This window comes from Microtus pennsylvanicus, chromosome Y (genome assembly GCF_037038515.1).
Source record: "Microtus pennsylvanicus isolate mMicPen1 chromosome Y, mMicPen1.hap1, whole genome shotgun sequence".
In the NCBI taxonomy this organism is placed as follows: domain Eukaryota; kingdom Metazoa; phylum Chordata; class Mammalia; order Rodentia; family Cricetidae; genus Microtus; species Microtus pennsylvanicus.
In genome coordinates, this window is record NC_134602.1 from 29,409,457 (window position 1) to 29,427,916 (window position 18,460).

The following is an 18,460-nucleotide window of genomic DNA, read 5'->3' on the forward strand; positions in this document are numbered from 1 at the left end:
TTAGCAAGGTATGCATCCACAAAAAATATGATCACAAAAAGCCAGTGTATGATATGCAGACAATTGCAAGTGCCGTTATATTTGGCTTCTCCGTCTGCCCCAATTGTCAGCCACATTCAGAGCTTCCAGTTTGAGCCCATGTTCTTTCATTCCCAGGTCACTGGATTAGTTGAAATCCCCTTAGTTCAGGCACAGTGTCTCATAGTGTGGACCAAGCCCTTATATTCCTGACATCCTTGCTCGTTTTCTCCATCCATCTGCTCTTCCACTGGAGCTTGGAAACTCATCTAGGTTTCTGATTTTGACCCTGACTTGATCTCCATCATTTGCCAAACAAAAGCTCCATGGTCGTTTTCAAGATAGTCAGTCATCAGTCTGACTATGGGACAAGGCACACATAGTTCCTAGGGACATGTCACAGTGCGGTCAACTTCTCCTCCCTGCTTAAGTACCTACAGAGGGTCACCCTATGGCCTTCTGAGAACCACTCGAGATATCGATCTTGACTTCCCCAGAATGGCCCCATAAATTGAGATATCATCAGTGTATGTGCATTAACTTGTGTGTGTTTGTGTGTGTATTTAAATCACAATAACAAATGGATTATAATATTGAAGTTTCTTCTCATCTTGAGAAGAATATTTGCTACAGAAACACTCTCACAGTAATAGTGAGAGTGTAAACTGTCTCAGCAAGGAGAAATAACTGGAGGAATCCCCCAGGAGATAGGCTCAGTGTCCCAGGAATTATGCCCAAGGAAAGTCAATGAACTCAGTGATGGAAGATAAAACCCAGCCTAAATAAAACCCTAAATCATTTAGGTGGAACATGAGATACTCTTACAACAGTTACAAGAGGTCTAAAATGCCTGGCCTGGAACATAAGGGGAACACAATGACGTGGAGCTGAGAGTGCATGTCAAAACTGATTGGATCTGGCCAAAATTATGTAAGCATACCAAGGAAACCACCAGTGGGACAAAACCCTAAGAAATCTGTATGACAACATATCATGTTGAACATAATGAGATTTATAGACAAAGGAAAGATCTCAATTATGTCACTGTCACACAGGTGATGATGAACCAGTTCCATCTTAGAGTGACTCCCTGCTGTGTTTAAGATAACCTGTCAATTCTGTCTAGTCAGTTACAAGGAAATTTGTATTAATTGCACAGATTAACTATCAGCATCATTTACTGCACAATCAAAGGCAAGGCAAAGAAATCATAGACATGTTGTTGAATGCTGATGATGTTATTGGGAGTTTTGATGGGTTTTTTTCTTAAAGGGAAATCATCGGTGACTCTCATGCATGCAGCAGATCTTTTCTCTGTGATGTTTCCTGAATAGCCACTGAGATACCAGCCCATTGAGTTGTGGTCTCTCTCTCTTTTACAAAGCAACTTCTACCTTCAGCTTGATCTCTTGCTTGAGCTTCCCTTCCGGCTACTAGGCTCCTTTTCTGATCCTGCAGAGGGCTTTTGTAAGGGATTGTGATCTCTAAGTTTTGCCCCTTTCAAGAACTAATCATTCTATTAATCACAATTCTAAACTGCTGTGGGAGTTTGTTTGTGACTTATGCCTTCACATGTGATACAAGCGACCTGTGTGTATAGGGTCTTCTCTCTGTTCATGTGGGGAAGGCATGGCAGCAGGAGTAGATGGCTGCTCATTCTCTGTAAGGAAATCAGTAAACAGTGGGGACCAAGTACAAGGATGTCATGAAATATTAAGTCTTGTCCTTTCAAGGCCCCAAAGCCTCCAGCTAGGTTCAGGGTCACGACAGTCTCCAAAACCCACCGAGCATGAAGTATTCAGAACCAGAAGCCTGTGTTTTCCATATCACATATATTCATCGTGAGAACACCAATCTTTTTTTTTTTAATGCTAAATTATTTTGTCCCATCAGAACGATCTATATTACCAATTACCCAAATTTGCTGCATCTTTGGTGTCCTAGAATTGCTTTAAATTGTTGCTGGGACAGTCTTACAAACCTTCCTGTGCTGTTATGAGACCTTAAGGGGACAGCACTTATTTCAGAAATCAAAGGCAGTTGGGTTCAATCCTATGGTTAGCTGTTAGCTAGACACTGGAAGGATGGATTTGACTAAGAAAGGGAGACAGCATACATGGAGGCAGGTAACCTTTCCTTTGCAAAATGACCCATTTTGAGGCCTTACTTCAGGCTCTTCTCTTCTCCTAATCTTGGTTTTTTATTAGTTTAGGAGAAGAATTAAAACTCCATTTACAGTATCTGTGAACCCGAATGAGTTAAGTATGTGTGACCAACTTGATGTCTGCCTGTCTGTCAACAGGGCCAGAGTTCAGGGGCATCTGATGCATAGCACAGGAATGTCAGCCATCAATCTCTGGTCCACCTAACTCTACAGCATTAGAGTTGTCATGGTTGCTCATCTCATCTTCCTCATATGATCTCCGTCGACAGAGATGTCAGAAAAATCCTCCCCTGAGAGTGCAAGTTCTTTACAAATGAAAGATTATACCACAGAAGACACATGGGAGATTTATATGGGCAAGCTGTTGAAAGGATAAAGTGACAGAAGAAGTTTATTGATTAATTAAAGAAAGAATCCGCTTCAGCTGATAGGTTAGAACATAGGTAGGTGGAGTAAACAAAATAGAATGCCGGGAGGAAGAGGTAGTGAGCTCAGAGAAGCCATGCTCCCCTCTCCCAGGCAGATGCCATAGCTCTGCTCTCTGCGCAGATGTCGATGCAGCCAGCCACCATGTCAGACATGCTGAATTTTTCCTGGTAAGTGCACCTCGTTATACTACACTGATTATTAGAAATGGGTTAAAATGCTGAATCTAATGGGCCAGCAGTGTTTAAAAGAATACAGTTTTTGTGTATTTATTTCAGGCATAACCTTCATGCGTCTGTGGTGCTGGGGACACAGCCTCGCTGCTCAAATAACTACAGAATGGCTTGCAGCCTTGTGGACAACTGAATCCACTGAAAGCCTGAGAAAGCTTGGGAAAGAGTAAAGCATGTTTTCTTGGTAGCAGCGATTTCTCGGTCTGCTCTGCTTGCTAGAAGAAAGCAAGGGCTCTCATCTAAAAGAGGCTTGCTGACTCAGCTTCAGCTGCAAAACCCTGCAGCCCTTAAGAGGTCCTGCCACAAAACATTTAAATGGTGTTGATAAAAGCCAACTGAATGCTTGTATGTTTTTAGCAGTAGCAGGAAAACAAACTGTGTTGTTTTAAAATGCCGGCTTTCTGGGCCATCCTGCCTGGGCAAACTCTGACTGTTTGAGGAAGGAGGGCCAGGTAGAGAAAGAGGGCTTGAGTGTTGTCTGTTGCAGCCTCTTTGATGGCAAGGACCTTGAAACACTGTAGACGTGTGGCACTGAATGCGGCTCTGTTCGGTACCTCAGCCACAAGGTTGAAATGGCAGAAAGCTAAGGAATGGTCTACATCTGCCCAGCAAAGCCATGGCTTTAGTCCTACTGAGATTGCTTGGTAAATGAAAGACTCATGTGGTCAGAAAAACAGAGAGAGAAATAGAGTAAAGAGAGATTCAAAGACAAAGAAAATTTTTAAATTATTTACAGTGTGTTAAAAATATGTGCAGGCTAAAATTTGAAGTTCTTAAAGTTAAAAAAAGGAAGAGAGTTGTTGGGTGTGGTAGTACACACCTGTAAACCCAACACATGGGAGCCAGAGGGAGATTGACCTCTGTACCTTCAAGGTGAGGTAGCACACGCCTTTAATCCCAGTGCCTTGAAGGCAGAGACAAACAGATCTTTGTGAGTTCAATGTGTAGTAGCATACACCTTTAATCCCAATGCCTGAAAGGCAGAGAGAGGCAGATCTCTGAGACTTCAAGGACAGACAGGTATACAGAGTTATTCCAGGTCAAAGATACAGAGAACCTGTCTCAAAAGGCAAAAAAATAAAAAGGAAAAATAAACAAAATAGAGGTTAAATTGAAGCGCACAAAGATGGAAAATTCACAGCGAATTTTGATATTGTATGCTATTATGCTCTTTTTGAATCATTTGAATTTTGAGGCAGTAGCAATAGCTGCTCAAAGATGTTTCTTTATAAAAGCCGCTGAAATAATCCAACATAGATATTTTCAAAATGCCTTGACTTTGAAATTTGGATCTAAGGACATGATGCTTTGGAAAGGAGTTTCTATTTTGTTTTCACAGAGGGTGATAGTCTGTGGATGCCTCTATCCTAATATGGTAGGATGGACCACCCCCTACTTAAAGGTTGCTGTGAACACCTTTAAAAAATTGCTTCGCTCATCTGCCAACTGAGATAAATCAATAATGATGCCACCATTCAGCAGGAAGCATTTTGGAGAGAAAAAACTGCACCCACGTTCCCAAATATGGCTTATAAACGTTCTTTTACATTTAAAGTGGGATGTAATATAGATATGAATATTTGCATTAGTATAGATTTTGCTTTACTGATAGAGATTTTAGGTCAATTTTGTTATATGTATATGCATTTTTGATCTTAATTAAGGTATTTTGATTGTGTAGTTCATTTCAAAATATAATGTATATAGGTTATTAATGGATAATCATTAATAATAGTCAAGTTTGTAGTCATGTTAATTAGATTTTCTAGCTACATAGATATATATATATTTCAGTTAGATAGGCATTATTCATATCTCTCTAGACTACAAAATAGGCTATTTAATGTTTTAGTACCTTCGGGTTTTTCATGACAGTGAGACACTCTACTCTTGGCAGCACATATCTACTTCAGGAAGAAGATGGGCATCAAAGAGGATCCTTATGGAGTTTGATAGCCATTTGGGGAAGAAACTGCTCTTGCCTGGATTGTTGCATAAACTGTACACAGAAAACACTCAGAGGACTACTGAACTTGCCTAAAGGTGCCATGATCTTTTCGTGTTCCTGATTCAGGAAAGGGTCAGCAAAACATTCTTCAAGACAAGCAGATAGTGACTGCCTTTGAAATTTCCTGCTTCATGGAAATGTCTGCTGGAAACTATGGGCCTGTAGGCTGAGGATGGAAACACCAACGGTACAGAGGAACTTTGGGTGACTGTCCAGGCAGCGAGATGTCTCTGTCATTTCTAGAGTTTGAAAATGGCTTACTTTTTGTTTGCTTAGGTAATACTGTATTATTCTGGAGTCTCTGATGGAGTTGAAGAATAGATAGATAGTTATAGTTTTCCATTGTTATGATAAAAGATAAAATAGATATAAATATTGTAACAGTAATTCTTGCTTGATAACTGTTTAGTTCTATGTAATTTTGCTATGTTAAAGTTAAAGATTCCATTCTTGTTTAAACAGAAATAGGAGTAATGATAGAGTATAGGTCATTGGTTAATTAAATAAAGAAACTGTTTGGCCTGAAAGGTTAGAACATAGGTGGGTGGAATAAACATAAGAGAATGCTGGGAGGAATAGGAATTGAGCTTAGAGATGCCATGCACCTCTCCCATGGGCAGAAATGGTAGCTCTGCACTCTGAGGCAGATGGCGATACAGCCAGCCACCAGGTCAGACATGCTAAATCTTTCCTTCTAAGCGCACCTCGTGCTGCAACATACATTATTAGACATGGGTTAAGAGGCTGAAAATAATGGAGCAGGCAGTGTTGAAATGAATAATTTTGTGTTGTGATTTCGGAGCATAACCTTACAAGGCGGCCCCATGGGGATGCAGCCCTGCTGCTCAAATTTCTACATCAAGGGGGAAATGGAAGAAGGGAAGAAAGAAGAGAGAGAGACAAGGAAGAATGGATGAATTCAATCATTCCTTGGAAAAATGAGGGAACCAATGGATGAGGAGACCTAGTAGGAAAAAATGTGCTGCATTCCCTCAGAGAGTCAGGTCAAATTAAGGATTGACAAGGTTTTCCACTAAGGAGGAGGCTTATTCCATTTTACCTTCTTTGTGCTCCAGGCCCACCCACAAGAGTGATGATGAGGCCAGGGAGAAGAAGAGGAGAGGGTGTACCAGAATTCCCTGGTACAATTTCTCACCCAAATTGTAGCGAAATCACCTGACCTGGGACAGCTGATCTACATGCTGGACCCTAACTCCCAGTTTGACAACTCTAACATTTTAACCAAGTTTGTGAAGATGAAGGAACCAAAAATAGCCCAGTTACAGGATGGCAGGTTCCTTACAGGATGGGAGTCAGACATCAGTACCATACTGGAATTCGGCGGTTTGATGGGTGTGTGGGGTCTTTGCCAGACTCCACCTTGCATCATTGATTCCCTACTTTACTGATATTATGGAGTTCAGTGCATTCATCATATGTGTGCATGTCACACACTAGTGGGCATCATATGTACATGTTTATCCTGTGTGTGGGTGAGTGTGTTCATGAGTTTTATAGCCCAAGTACTACAGAACATGATCAATGAAAGGGAACACTGTTTTCCAGATATGGCAGGGCAATTATTTAAATGAACTGACAAGGGTTGGATGGCATGGGTAAGACCTATGAGAGTTCAAGGCATACCGAATCCAGGCATGACAAAGTAGGTGGCAGACAGAATTCTGGCAAAATTACGTAGGTAGCTTGATGTCCAACTTACTGGAGAAGAGCAACTGAGCGGAGACACTTTTCACTAAGCAACATGCTCTAGTGGAGATCAAACATCCTTTGACTTACAGCCAGTACGAATTAAACCATTCATCAAATGAAACCTAATTTTCTCTGATTTTGAGTATACATTTGTGTCCCTTCCTGATTAATCTACTCTTTATCCTCTTAAGTCCCAAAACCTCACGCTGATATCGGTCACATCTTTCCATTTGACATGGTTTTCCCTCAAGCTTCATACCGCCCCGAGATCATACAAATTTTTGTCCCCTCTCCACTGCTTCCTTGACAGCAATCTTGTCCTTTACCACACCACGCATGCCCAGTCCTTTACTCTCCAAGGGGAAAAGACCATAAATCCTGCTTTGTTTTGAGGCATGTATTTCTGTGATGCCCCATCCACCAAACACAATCCATCATTGACCAAATAACACAACATGTTAACAAATCTTTATTCTTTGAGAAAGAATAATCCATTGGAAAAGATACCAGGATTCATAGAAGACCTGAGGTATCTCTGAAAAAACACATTCCCAAAGAGAGAATTAAGTCTGCCCCTCAAAATTTGAGAATTTCCCTTTAACAGATCTTCACCAAATCATAGACATAGATATGGAAGTCATTATCAAACTTGATGAAATACACAGAAGGTTTGTTGGGAACTTGGCAAATAATTTTTCCTATCTCTTGGGTTCCATCTTTTTTGTTGTACTGCACTCTTTTGCCCTCCAAGGAATCCCTGCCTAATTCCAAAGTCACCTCTACTGGAGGACATTCAGGCGTGATGTGGAGGTTGCCTTCAATGGAATCATCATGATGGTGGTAAAGGTACAGGACCTTTCTCGTTGACAATGTAGAAACAGGTCGTTATGGTCTGTACCTCATCCGGGACCATGCCACTCCACTCTTCCTTAGAGCCTGGCATGATGTGGAGGTTGCCTTCCAGGTAGTCATCCAGGATGTGGTAAATGTACAAGACCGGATCTTTCTTGTAGGTAATATAAAACCAGGTCTTCATGATTGGCACCTCTTCTAGGACCATCCCGTTCCAGTCATTCTTAGAGCCATTTGTGCCCATGAATGTATGTTTCACTGCTCTGCGAACTATGGTGTTTGAGAGATGAGTGTCTGTCACCTGAGGAAATGGCACATTATTAGGCAGGCTCTTCAGGTTTAAAATCCTTTCATCACTATGAAGCTCCAAGCCATAGACACAATCAATCCCATCATATTTCAACAAATAGAGAGAGGGATATGTTGGCAGTTGATCTAGAATGATGGCTTTCCAATGGGTGACTGGTTCATTGGCTTCCTTATGGCCATGAGAAATTCTGCGGCCAACAATATTCTCCAGGGCCTCAAAAGGCTTACTAAGTTTTTGCTTCTGGAGCGATGGCCCATTCTTCTTCTGGAGATGTGGCATGCAACTCATACTAAGAGGCATCTTCATCATGGCGGGAGACTTACTGAGGTAGGCCACAGCACTCCTGTTCCACTCTCTCTTGGCTCTGTTTCTGTGCTTGGGCTTCATAGCTGCCAATCTCTGCATAGGAAGAACTCTTCAGTTTAAATCAGACACAATGTGGTTTCCTCCACCATAAGTGCCTGCAAGGATAAGAAGGTGAGGATGTGAGGTCAAGGCTCTTTTTAGGAATAACTTTGGAGCAGGTGAAAAAGGCAGGGCTGAATAGATTTGGATACCTAAATGGAATATGTTCTTAAGAAATTAATAGGAAAATTATCAAACTCTTGTCTACAGCTCAGTATATGTGTATCAGAGACATATTCCTGCTGCAAAATGCAATTGACCTCTACTGAGAAACCTACTTCCTGACTTACTACATCAAAGAGAGTGGAAGCTATGCCTATACCTAAAGTGAGAAAGAAATATCTGAACAGATGGCAAAGAATTCAAAGTACAGCCACTCCTCTCTTTACCACTCAAGCTACTGGTTAGTTGGCTGATCTGTAACCACCTGCCCAAGGTCATGGCACTCCAGTCCACTGGCTCTCTCTATTGTGTCTCCTGATCCAGATCCAGGTTGATTACATAAAGATATTCTGTATCTTCATTAGAGAAGTGAGTACTGTGAGTCAAACTGCCAAAAGAAAGAAACATTAATCTGTGCAACAGCACCTATTAGAAATAATTATCTTTTAAAACACATATGGACAAAGAGGATCTTTGCCATTTAAGTGGACTGAGGAATTGGACATTTTTAGCAAAGATAGAGTGGGGAGAATACCTGACATTAACCGTCCCCCAGCTATCAAATATTGGAGCTGTTAACGACATAAATTTTGGACCCAGAGCAGATTTGAAAGAAACCTTTCTTTGACTACAGAGGTCCTAGTTACTTCCTAAACATATTTACCAAAAGAAAATATCTTGGCTCTCTAGATTCCAACTTCTGGAAATTCGGTTGAAAAGTTGTGGAGCCCAAGAGTTGAACTGACCTCCTCAGCCACCGTGAAGATAGTAAGCCCACATTCACAGAAGACTAGTGCTTCATTGGAACAGAGTTGCCACCCCCAACCAAAGCTTTGTGACATCATCAAGGCTCTACTTATGTCATAAAACTCCTCCTAGCCAGGTTTCTTCCCTACTAACCCCCAGAAATATCCAGCATACAGGTCCTAAAATGCTGCTCATACAGCCCCATGAAGACCCAAAATAAAAACCCCAATCTTCTTCCCAATTACTTGAGTCATATTTTCCAAGTAACTCAACCCCTTTATGTGTTTTTTTTTTCTGTAAAATAATTTTTGGTCTGAGTCAACAACTCACATGAATGTTTTTTTGTTCCTAGCTCCAATGTCCTCATTGGTTATTTTCTATTGATTTTTCCATTACTTCATAATAATAATTATCAAACTTTCCACTTCTCTTCCTCCTCCTACATTCTTCTTGCTCTGCAAATAAACCTCTCCACTCAAACACCAGTCCAAATCGAGGGCAGGGTACTTTGAGCTGTGGGAAGTCCAAGCCCACCCTTCATCCATCCAGAATTAGCAAGGTATGCATCCACAAAAAATATGATCACAAAAAGCCAGTGTATGATATGCAGACAATTGCAAGTGCCGTTATATTTGGCTTCTCCGTCTGCCCCAATTGTCAGCCACATTCAGAGCTTCCAGTTTGAGCCCATGTTCTTTCATTCCCAGGTCACTGGATTAGTTGAAATCCCCTTAGTTCAGGCACAGTGTCTCATAGTGTGGACCAAGCCCTTATATTCCTGACATCCTTGCTCGTTTTCTCCATCCATCTGCTCTTCCACTGGAGCTTGGAAACTCATCTAGGTTTCTGATTTTGACCCTGACTTGATCTCCATCATTTGCCAAACAAAAGCTCCATGGTCGTTTTCAAGATAGTCAGTCATCAGTCTGACTATGGGACAAGGCACACATAGTTCCTAGGGACATGTCACAGTGCGGTCAACTTCTCCTCCCTGCTTAAGTACCTACAGAGGGTCACCCTATGGCCTTCTGAGAACCACTCGAGATATCGATCTTGACTTCCCCAGAATGGCCCCATAAATTGAGATATCATCAGTGTATGTGCATTAACTTGTGTGTGTTTGTGTGTGTATTTAAATCACAATAACAAATGGATTATAATATTGAAGTTTCTTCTCATCTTGAGAAGAATATTTGCTACAGAAACACTCTCACAGTAATAGTGAGAGTGTAAACTGTCTCAGCAAGGAGAAATAACTGGAGGAATCCCCCAGGAGTTAGGCTCAGTGTCCCAGGAATTATGCCCAAGGAAAGTCAATGAACTCAGTGATGGAAGATAAAACCCAGCCTAAATAAAACCCTAAATCATTTAGGTGGAACATGAGATACACTTACAACAGTTACAAGAGGTCTAAAATGCCTGGCCTGGAACATAAGGGGAACACAATGACGTGGAGCTGAGAGTGCATGTCAAAACTGATTGGATCTGGCCAAAATTATGTAAGCATACCAAGGAAACCACCAGTGGGACAAAACCCTAAGAAATCTGTATGACAACATATCATGTTGAACATAATGAGATTTATAGACAAAGGAAAGATCTCAATTATGTCACTGTCACACAGGTGATGATGAACCAGTTCCATCTTAGAGTGACTCCCTGCTGTGTTTAAGATAACCTGTCAATTCTGTCTAGTCAGTTACAAGGAAATTTGTATTAATTGCACAGATTAACTATCAGCATCATTTACTACACAATCAAAGGCAAGGCAAAGAAATCATAGACATGTTGTTGAATGCTGATGATGTTATTGGGAGTTTTGATGGGTTTTTTTCTTAAAGGGAAATCATCGGTGACTCTCATGCATGCAGCAGATCTTTTCTCTGTGATGTTTCCTGAATAGCCACTGAGATACCAGCCCATTGAGTTGTGGTCTCTCTCTCTTTTACAAAGCAACTTCTACCTTCAGCTTGATCTCTTGCTTGAGCTTCCCTTCCGGCTACTAGGCTCCTTTTCTGATCCTGCAGAGGGCTTTTGTAAGGGATTGTGATCTCTAAGTTTTGCCCCTTTCAAGAACTAATCATTCTATTAATCACAATTCTAAACTGCTGTGGGAGTTTGTTTGTGACTTATGCCTTCACATGTGATACAAGCGACCTGTGTGTATAGGGTCTTCTCTCTGTTCATGTGGGGAAGGCATGGCAGCAGGAGTAGATGGCTGCTCATTCTCTGTAAGGAAATCAGTAAACAGTGGGGACCAAGTACAAGGATGTCATGAAATATTAAGTCTTGTCCTTTCAAGGCCCCAAAGCCTCCAGCTAGGTTCAGGGTCACGACAGTCTCCAAAACCCACCGAGCATGAAGTATTCAGAACCAGAAGCCTGTGTTTTCCATATCACATATATTCATCGTGAGAACACCAATCTTTTTTTTTTTAATGCTAAATTATTTTGCCCCATCAGAACGATCTATATTACCAATTACCCAAATTTGCTGCATCTTTGGTGTCCTAGAATTGCTTTAAATTGTTGCTGGGACAGTCTTACAAACCTTCCTGTGCTGTTATGAGACCTTAAGGGGACAGCACTTATTTCAGAAATCAAAGGCAGTTGGGTTCAATCCTATGGTTAGCTGTTAGCTAGACACTGGAAGGATGGATTTGACTAAGAAAGGGAGACAGCATACATGGAGGCAGGTAACCTTTCCTTTGCAAAATGACCCATTTTGAGGCCTTACTTCAGGCTCTTCTCTTCTCCTAATCTTGGTTTTTTATTAGTTTAGGAGAAGAATTAAAACTCCATTTACAATATCTGTGAACCCGAATGAGTTAAGTATGTGTGACCAACTTGATGTCTGCCTGTCTGTCAACAGGGCCAGAGTTCAGGGGCATCTGATGCATAGCACAGGAATGTCAGCCATCAATCTCTGGTCCACCTAACTCTACAGCATTAGAGTTGTCATGGTTGCTCATCTCATCTTCCTCATATGATCTCCGTCGACAGAGATGTCAGAAAAATCCTCCCCTGAGAGTGCAAGTTCTTTACAAATGAAAGATTATACCACAGAAGACACATGGGAGATTTATATGGGCAAGCTGTTGAAAGGATAAAGTGACAGAAGAAGTTTATTGATTAATTAAAGAAAGAATCCGCTTCAGCTGATAGGTTAGAACATAGGTAGGTGGAGTAAACAAAATAGAATGCCGTGAGGAAGAGGTAGTGAGCTCAGAGAAGCCATGCTCCCCTCTCCCAGGCAGATGCCATAGCTCTGCTCTCTGCGCAGATGTCGATGCAGCCAGCCACCATGTCAGACATGCTGAATTTTTCCTGGTAAGTGCACCTCGTTATACTACACTGATTATTAGAAATGGGTTAAAATGCTGAATCTAATGGGCCAGCAGTGTTTAAAAGAATACAGTTTTTGTGTATTTATTTCAGGCATAACCTTCATGCGTCTGTGGTGCTGGGGACACAGCCTCGCTGCTCAAATAACTACAGAATGGCTTGCAGCCTTGTGGACAACTGAATCCACTGAAAGCCTGAGAAAGCTTGGGAAAGAGTAAAGCATGTTTTCTTGGTAGCAGCGATTTCTCGGTCTGCTCTGCTTGCTAGAAGAAAGCAAGGGCTCTCATCTAAAAGAGGCTTGCTGACTCAGCTTCAGCTGCAAAACCCTGCAGCCCTTAAGAGGTCCTGCCACAAAACATTTAAATGGTGTTGATAAAAGCCAACTGAATGCTTGTATGTTTTTAGCAGTAGCAGGAAAACAAACTGTGTTGTTTTAAAATGCCGGCTTTCTGGGCCATCCTGCCTGGGCAAACTCTGACTGTTTGAGGAAGGAGGGCCAGCTACAGAAAGAGGGCTTGAGTGTTGTCTGTTGCAGCCTCTTTGATGACAAGGACCTTGAAACACTGTAGACTTGTGGCACTGAATGCGGCTCTGTTCGGTACCTCAGCCACAAGGTTGGAATGGCAGAAAGCTAAGGAATGGGCTACATCTGGCCAGCAAAGCCACGGCTTTAGTCCTACTGAGATTGCTTGGTAAATGAAAGACTCATGTGGTCAGAAAAACAGAGAGAGAAATAGAGTAAAGAGAGATTCAAAGACAATGAAAATTTTTAAATGATTTACAGTGTGTTAAAAATATGTGCAGGCTAAAATTTGAAGTTCTTAAAGTTAAAAAAAGGAAGAGAGTTGTTGGGTGTGGTAGTACACACCTGTAAACCCAACACATGGGAGGCAGAGGGAGGTTGACCTCTGTACCTTCAAGGTGAGGTAGCACATGCCTTTAATCCCAGTGCCTTGAAGGCAGAGACAAACAGATCTTTGTGAGTTCAATGTGTAGTAGCATACACCTTTAATCCCAATGCCTGAAAGGCAGAGAGAGGCAGATCTCTGAGACTTCAAGGACAGACAGGTATACAGAGTTATTCCAGGTCAAAGATACAGAGAACCTGTCTCAAAAGGCAAAAAATATAAAAGGAAAAATAAACAAAATAGAGGTTAAATTGAAGCGCACAAAGATGGAAAATTCACAGCGAATTTTGATATTGTATGCTATTATGCTCTTTTTGAATCATTTGAATTTTGAGGCAGCAGCAATAGCTGCTAAAAGATGTTTCTTTATAAAAGCTGCTGAAATAATACAACATAGATATTTTGAAAATGCCTTGACTTTGAAATTTGGATCTAAGGACATGATGCTTTGGAAAGGAGTTTCTATTTTGTTTTCACAGAGGGTGATAGTCTGTGGATGCCACTATCCTAATATGGTAGGATGGACCACGCCCTACTTAAAGGTTGCTGTGAACACCTTTAAAAAATTGCTTCGCTCAACTGCCAACTGAGATAAATCAATAATGATGCCACCATTCAGCAGGAAGCATTTTGGAGAGAAAAAACTGCACCCACGTTCCCAAATATGGCTTATAAACGTTCTTTTACATTTAAAGTGGGATGTGATATAGGTATGAATATTTGCATTAGTATAGATTTTGCTTTACTGATAGAGATTTTAGGTCAAATTTGTTATATGTATATGCATTTTTGATCTTCATTAAGGTATTGTGATTGTGTAGTTCATTTAAAAATATAATGTATATAGGTTATTAATGGATAATCATTAATAATAGTCAAGTTTGTAGTCATGTTAGTTAGATTTTCTAGCAACAAGATATATATATTTCAGTTAGATAGGCATTATTCATATCTCTCTAGACTACAAAATAGGCTATTTAATGTTTTAGTACCTTCGGGTTTTTCATGACAGTGAGACACTCTACTCTTGGCAGCACATATCTACTTCAGGAAGAAGATGGGCATCAAAGAGGATCCTTATGGAGTTTGATAGCCATTTGGGGAAGAAACTGCTCTTGCCTGGATTGTTGCATAAACTGTACACAGAAAACACTCAGAGAGAGGACTACTGAACTTGCCTAAATTTGAGATGATCTTTTCGTGTTCCTGATTCAGGAAAGGGTCAGCAAAACATTCTTCAAGACAAGCAGATAGTGACTGCCTTTGAAATTTCCTGCTTCATGGAAATGTCTGCTGGAAACTATGGGCCTGTAGGCTGAGGATGGAAACACCAACGGTACAGAGGAACTTTGGGTGACTGTCCAGGCAGCGAGATGTCTCTGTCATTTCTAGAGTTTGAAAATGGCTTAATTTTGTTTGCTTAGGTAATACTGTATAATTCTGGAGTCTCTGATGGAGTTGAAGAAGAGATAGATAGTTATAGTTTTCCATTGTTATGATAAAAGATAAAATAGATATAAATATTGTAACTGTAATTCTTGCTTGATAACTGTTTTGTTATATGTAATTTTGCTATGTTAAAGTTAAAGATTCCGTTCTTGTTTAAACAGAAATAGGAGTAATGATGGAGTATAGGTCACTGGTTAATTAAATAAAGAAACGGTTTGGCCTGAAATGTCAGAACATAGGTGGGTGGAATAAACATAAGAGAATGCTGGGAGGAATAAGAATTGAGCTGAGAGATGCCATGCACCTCTCCCATGGGCAGAAATGGTAGCTCTGCACTCTGAGGCAGATGGCGATACAGCCAGCCACCAGGTCAGACATGCTAAATCTTTCCTTCTAAGTGCACCTCGTGCTGCAACATACATTATTAGACATGGGTTAAGAGGATGAAAATAATGGGGCAGGGTGTGTTTAAATGAATAGTTTTGTGTTGTTATTTCGGAGCATAACCTTACAAGGCGGCCCCATGGGGATGCAGCCCTGCTGCTCAAATTTCTACAATCAAGGGGGAAATGGAAGAAGGGAAGAAAGAGGAGAGAGAGACAAGGAAGAATGGATGAATTCAATCATTCATTGGAAAAATGAGTGAACCAATGAATGAGGAGACCTAGTAGGAAAAAATGTGCTGCATTCCCTCAGAGAGTCAGGTCAAATTAAGGATTGACAAGGTTTTCCACTAAGGAGGAGGCTTATTCCATTTTACCTTCTTTGTGCTCCAGGCCCACCCACAAGAGTGATGATGAGGACAGGGAGAAGAAGAGGAGAGGGTGTACCAGAATTCCCTGGTACAATTTCTCACCCAAATTGTAGCCAAATCACCTGACCTGGGACAGCTGATCTACATGCTGGACCCTAACTCCCAGTTTGACAACTCTAACATTTTAACCAAGTTTGTGAAGATGAAGGAACCAAAAATAGCCCAGTTACAGGATGGCAGGTTCCTTACAGGATGGGAGTCAGACATCAGTACCATACTGGTGTTTGGCGGTTTGATGGGTGTGTGAGGTCTTTGCCAGACTCCACCTAGCATCATGGATTCCCTACTTTAGTGATATTATGGAGTTCGGTGCATTCATCATATGTGTGCATGTCACACATTAGTGGGCATCATATGTACATGCTTATCCTGTGTGTGGTTGAGTGTGTTCATGAGTTTTTTAGCTCAAGTACTACAGAACATGATCAATGAAAGGGAACACTGTTTTCCAGATATGGCAGGGCAATTATTTAAATGAACTGACAAGGGTTGGATGGCATGGATAAGACCTATGAGAGTTCAAGGCATACCGAATCCAGGCATGACAAAGTAGGTGGCAGACAGAATTCTGGCAAAACTAAGTAGGTAGCTTTATGTCCAACTTACTGGAGAAGAGCAACTGAGCGGAGACACTTTTCACTAAGCAACATGCTCTAGTGGAGATCAAACATCCTTTGACTTACAGCCAGTACGAATTAAACCATTCATCAAATGAAACCTAATTTTCTCTGATTTTGAGTATACATTTGTGTCCCTTCCTGATTAATCTACTCTTTATCCTCTTAAGTCCCAATACCTCACGCTGATATTGGTCACATCTTTCCATTTGACATGGTTTTCCCTCAAGCTTCATACCGCCCCGAGATCATACAACTTTTTGTCCCCTCTTCACTGCTTCCTTGACAGCCATCTTGTCCTTTACCCCACTACGCATCCCCAGTCCTTTACTCTCCAAGGGGAAAAGACCATAAATCCTGCTTTGTTTTGAGGCATGTATTTCTGTGATGCCCCATCCACCAAACACAATCCATCATTGACCAAATAACACAACATGTTAACAAATTTTTATTCTTTGAGAAAAAATAATCCATTGGAAAGATACCAGGATTCATAGAAGACCTGGGGTATCTCTGAAAAAACACATTCCCAAAGAGAGAATTAAGTCTGCCCCTGAAAATTTGAGAATTTCACTTTAACAGATCTTCACCAAATCATAGACATAGATATGGAAGTCATTATCAAACTTGATGAAATACAGAGAAGGTTTGTTGGGAACTTGGCAAATAATTTTACCTATCTCTTGGGTTCCATCTTTTTTGTTGTACTGCACTCTTTTCCCTCCAAGGAATCCCTGCCTAATTCCAAAGTCACCTCTACTGGAGGACATTCAGGCATGATGTGGAGGTTGCCTTCAATGGAATCATCATGATGGTGGTAAAGGTACAGGCCCGGATCAGTCTCGTTGACAATGTAGAAACAGGTCGTTATGGTCTGCACCTCATCTGGGACCACGCCACTCCACTCTTCCTTAGAGCCTGGCATGATGTGGAGGTTGCCTTCCAGGTAGTCACCCAGGAGGTGGTAAATGTACAAGACCGGATCTTTCTTGTAGGTAATATAAAACCAGGTCTTCATGATTGGCACCTCTTCTAGGACCATCCCGTTCCAGTCATTCTTAGAGCCATTTGTGCCCATGAATGTATGTTTCACTGCTCTGCCAACTATGGTGTTTGAGAGATGAGTGTCTGTCACCTGAGGAAATGGCACATTATTAGGCAGGCTCTTCAGGTTTAAAATCCTTTCATCACTATGAAACTCCAAGCCATAGACACAATCAATCCCATCATATTTCAACAAATAGAGAGAGGGATATGTTGGCAGTTGATCTAGAATGGTGGCTTTCCAATGGGTGACTGGTTCATTGGCTTCCTTCCAGCCATGAGAAATTCTGCGGCCAACAATATTCTCCAGGGCCTCAAAAGGCTTACTAAGTTTTTGCTTCTGGAGCGATGGCCTATTCTTCTTCTGGAGATGTGGCATGCCACTCATACTAAGAGGCATCTTCATCATGGCAGGAGACTTTCTGAGATAGGCCACAGCACTCCTGTTCCACTGTCTCTTGGCTCTGTTTCTGTGCTTGGGTTTCATAGCTGCCAATCTCTGCATAGGAAGAACTCTTCAGTTTAAATCAGACACAAAGTGGTTTCCTCCACCATAAGTGCCTGCAAGGATAAGAAGGTGAGGATGTGAGGTCAAGGCTCTTGCAGGAATAACTTTGGAGCAGGTGAAAAAGGCAGGGCTGAATAGATTTGGATACCTAAATGGAATATGTTCTTAAGAAATTAATAGGAAAATTATCAAACTCTTGTCTACAGCTCAGTATATGTGTATCAGAGACATATTCCTGCTGCAAAATGCAATTGACCTCTACTGAGAAACCTACTTCCTGACTTACTACATCAATGAGAGAGGAAGCTATGCCTATACCTAAAGTGAGAAAGAAATATCTGAACAGATGGCAAAGAATTCAAAGAACAGCCACTCCTCTCCTTACCACTCAAGCTACTGGTTAGTTGGCTGATCTATAACCACCTGCCCAAGGTCATGGCACAACAGTCCACTGGCTCTCTCTATTGTGTCTCCTGATCCAGATCCAGGTTGATTACATAAAGATATTCTGTATCTTCATTAGAGAAGTGAGTACTGTGAGTCAAACTGCCAAAAGAAAGAAACATTAATCTGTGCAACAGCACCTATTAGAAATAATTATCTTTTAAAACACATATGGACAAAGAGGATCTTTGCCATTTAAGTGGACTGAGGAATTGGACATTTTTAGCAAAGATAGAGAGGGGAGAATACCTGACATTAACCGTCCCCCAGCTATCAAATATAGGAGCTGTTAACGAC